The sequence below is a fragment of the Cebus imitator genome, unplaced genomic scaffold, assembly GCF_001604975.1.
Source record: "Cebus imitator isolate Cc_AM_T3 unplaced genomic scaffold, Cebus_imitator-1.0 Scaffold521, whole genome shotgun sequence".
In the NCBI taxonomy this organism is placed as follows: Eukaryota; Metazoa; Chordata; class Mammalia; order Primates; family Cebidae; genus Cebus; species Cebus imitator.
The window spans coordinates 965,164-969,372 of NW_016107836.1; positions in this window are offsets into that span (position 1 = coordinate 965,164).

The window sequence follows — 4,209 nt, forward strand, 5'->3', positions numbered from 1 at the left end:
CCTGGGTTCAGGCAATTCTCCTGCCTCAGCCTCCTGAGTAGCTGGGATTACAGGCACGCACCACCATGCCCAGCTAATTTTTTGTATTTTTAGTAGAGACGGGTTTCACCATGTTGACTAGAATGGTCTCGATCTCTTGACCTCGTGATCCACCCGCCTCGGCCTCCCAAAGTGCTGGGATTACAGGCTTGAGCCACCGCGCCCGGCTTGAGTGAATTTCTTAATCTTGAGTTCTAATTTGATTGAGTGGTTGTCTGAGAGACTGCTATGATTTCGGTTATCTTGTACTTGCTGAGAGTCATTTTGCTTCCAATTATGTGATCAATTTTAGAGTAAGTGCTGTGTACCGCTGAGAAGAATATATATTCTGTTGTTTTGGGGTGGAGAGTTCTGTAGATATCTATCAGGTCCACTTGATCCAGAGCCGAGTTCAGGTCCTGAATATCTGTTTAACATTGTCAGGCAGATTTGTTAAAGTCTCCCTCTATTATCGTGTGTGAGTCAAAGTCTCTTCAAAGGTCTCTAATAACTTGCTTTATGAATCTGGGTGCTCCTATATTGAGTGCATATATATTCAAGATAGCCACTATTTTGTTGAATTGAACCCTTTTCCATTATGTAATGCCCTTTGTCTTTTTAAATCTTTGTTGGTTTAAAGTCTGTTTTGTCAGAAACTAAGATCGCAATCCCTGCTTCCCGCCCCTCCATTTGCTTGGTAAATTTTCCTCCATCCCTTTATTTTGAGCCTATGTGTGTCTTTGCATGTGAGATGGGTCTTTTGAAGATAGCATATTGATGGGTATTGGTTCTTTATCTAGCTTGTCACTCTGGGTCTTTTGATTGGGGCATTTAGCCCATTTTCTCCTGTGCTTATAAAGCTTAGTTTGGCCAGATGTTAATTTCTGGGTTGGAAATTCTTTTCTTTAGGAATGTTGAATATTGGCCTCCAATCTCTTTTCACTGACAGATCTGCTATTAGTCTGATGGGCTTCCCTTTGTAGGTGACCTGGCCTTTCTCTCTGTCTGCCCTTCACGGAGAATCTGATTATAAGTCTTGAGGATGATCTTGTGGAGTATCTTATCTTACTGGGGTTCCCTGCATTTCCTGGATTTGAATGATGGCTTTTCCTACTAGGTTGGGAAAGTTCTCCTGTATGATATACTGAAGTATGTTTTCCAAATTAATTCCATTCTTCCTGTCTCTTTCAGGTACCCCAATCCATCATAGATGTGATCTCTTTCCATAATCCCATATTTTTTGGAAGTTTTGTTCATTCCTTTTGGGACACTCTTAAAGAAGCATTCTGGCTGCTTTTTGGTAGAGCAGTTGTGCTGTGTTGGGGATCCTTTCAGTCCCCAGTTGATTTGGGCTCTCCAAAGCCCATAGGCTGGACTGGCTGAGAAGCCTAAACAGCCAAGGTGGCAGCCTGCCCTGCCCCTACCCAAGTACTCTGTCCCAGGGAGAAATTAAGAGCTTGGTTGGCAGTAGAATATGGACAGAGGTGGCTGGAGACCCTGGCTGGGAGGACCTGCCCATGAGGAGGAGTGGATCAGGGTCCCACTTAAAAAAGCATTCTAGCCATACCTCAATAATCCTGCTAGGGAACTGCCTCTGCCCCATCATCCTGGACTCTCCAAAGACCACAGGCTGGAACAGCTGAGGGTCCAACCAACCCAGGTGGTGGCCCTCTCCTCCCCCAGGCACTCTGTTCCAGGGAGAGATCAGATCTCTATCCATAGAAAATGGGTGGAGGTGACTGGAAGGCCCTACTGCTTGAGGTCTCATCCAACAAGGAGAAATGGATGGGAGTCTCACTTAATTAAGCAGTCTGGTCACAATCTGGCAAAGCAGCTGTGCTGAGCTGTGGGGACCCTTCCTTGTCCTGACTGTTTGGACTCTCCAAAGCTCGCAGGCTGGAATGGCCGAGTCGACCAAAGAGCAGAGATGGCGTCTGTCCCTCCCCCTGGGGGCTCCATTCCATCTCAGGCAGGCTCCACCCTATTGCCAGTGGCTAGCTGAAATTCAGGCTAGTGGGTCTTATCTTGTGAGGTGTCGTGGAAGTGGAGTCCACAGAACTACATTGCTTGTCTCCATGGATTCAGCTCCCTCCCTAGGGATGTGTACAGACCTCCCACTTTCCCAGGGATCCTGTAAAACTCCTGGGTCTCCATGTGTGCCTGAGTGGCTGCTCTGCTGAGACTCCGCACAGCTTTGTGTATCAGACCCAAGGCCCTGGTGGTGTGGGCTCACAAGGAGATCTCCTCATCTGCAGGTTGCAAAGATCCGTGGGAGAAGTGTGGTTTCTCAGGGCCACACAATCACTCACCACTTCCCTCAGCTGGGGGTGAGGGTGCCTTTGGCTCTGTGTCACTCCCAGGTGGGTTGTTGCCTCACACGGCTTTTCTTTGTTCTCCATGGGTTGAGTTGTTTCCCTGATCAGCCCCAATGAGGGTTACCTGAATATTTCAGCAGAAGGTGCTGTATTCACTTGCCCCTTTCATTCTTCTCCATGAGTGCTGTGGACCGCAGCTGTTTCTAATCCACCATCTCAGCCACCTGCCCCATAGAGTTTTTCAAAGCCCCTATGGATATCTCATTCCCCAGATTTTTCTTTTAAAGTTTTTTTTTTTTTTTTTTTTTAAGCCAGCTTCTTGTTTGCCCCAACTGATATAACCATTTCAGGCTATGGCTGCTAGGCTGCTGCTTTTCACAGATACTGTAGTTTCAAGATTGCTGGTTTTCAAGACTACCATGGAGCTGTGGATGGGGGTATTGAAATAGGGCAAGTTAAACACTACAAATCTCACTGTCTGGGATTTTGCCATTTTTCTTCAATAAGCACTCCTCAGATTGTTACAAGCCTTTGGTTTTTGTCTAGAGTTCTGAAAAACCAGAGAATATTTGCCAATGATCTCATTTGCTTTTATGGAGAAATAAGTTTTTGGAAGTCCTTACTCTGTCATTCTGGAAGGATGTTTATTTACATATGTAGAATATGGACAGAGGTGGCTGGAGACCCTGGCTGGGAGGACCCGCCCATGAGGAGGAGTGGATCAGGGTCCCACTTAAAAAAGCATTCTAGCCATATCTCAATAAGATAGCTTTATGTTTATTTATAAATGTTTATTTAATTACGAGGAATCATATTGCATGGAGGCTTCACTTACAGTCTCTCAACACACACACACCCCAGATAACAACATTTACAAAGGGAGCAAAATTGCAGTTTCAATCCAAAATTGTCCAAGTCCTAATTTATATGTTTCCTTTTAATTTACTTCATTTACTGCTATTAGGCTGTCTTAATTATTTACGCCATTTGCTAAAATCCCACCACTACAGATAGTTGCAAGACCTTAGCTAAAAACATAGGAAGAATGCCTGGTTTCACATATCCAAATGACCCTTTAAATTTCCAAAGGCCTTGTCAAATATTTTGGTCAATGACCCAAATAAATGTAAACTAAAAGTAGCAGACATTTAAATACCACAAAAATGCTAATATGAGTTACTTCAAAAATATATATATATTTATATTTATTTAAATGGTTAAGTGAATTTCGGTATGTTTATGTGATAAAAGAATGTTTATTAAACATTCTTTAATCTATAAAATTTTTATTAAAAAGTTTGTAATATGTTCTAGCATTAAGCAAAAAATGTAAATGCAAAATTTTATATACAGTATGACCTCAATTGCATAACACATTGTTTTAAAAAATTTTTTAAATGCCTCAAATGTTAATAATGGTTGTTTCATAGTGAAAGTTTTCTTTATACATTTTCATTCAAATGTTCTACAATATGCAATTATTTCTATATTAAGCAATAAAAGGTCAAACTTTGCTCCATATATAACTCCTTTCCTTTCCCAACTTGGAATCATAATGCTGGGTGACCATGGAGAGCTGGAGAAAGGGTTATTTACCAAGTTGCTATTTGTTAATGGCACAGCCAGGACTAGAAACAATCCTCTTACCTTCAAGTTCTCATATTTCTCTGGCTGGAGCAAGCAGGTTCTTTTGTCTGTGCCCACTGGTGTTTTCAGGTTGCTGGCTTCTTCTGCTTTGGCTGGATATATGAGGTAAAAGGAGAAATCATCATCATGTCATTGCTGGATCCCAAGGCCCCTAGTTGGTCTGCCTTTTCTTCTCCATTCTTTTTTTTTTTTTTTTTTTTTTTTTTTTTTTTTTTTTTTTTTTTTTTTT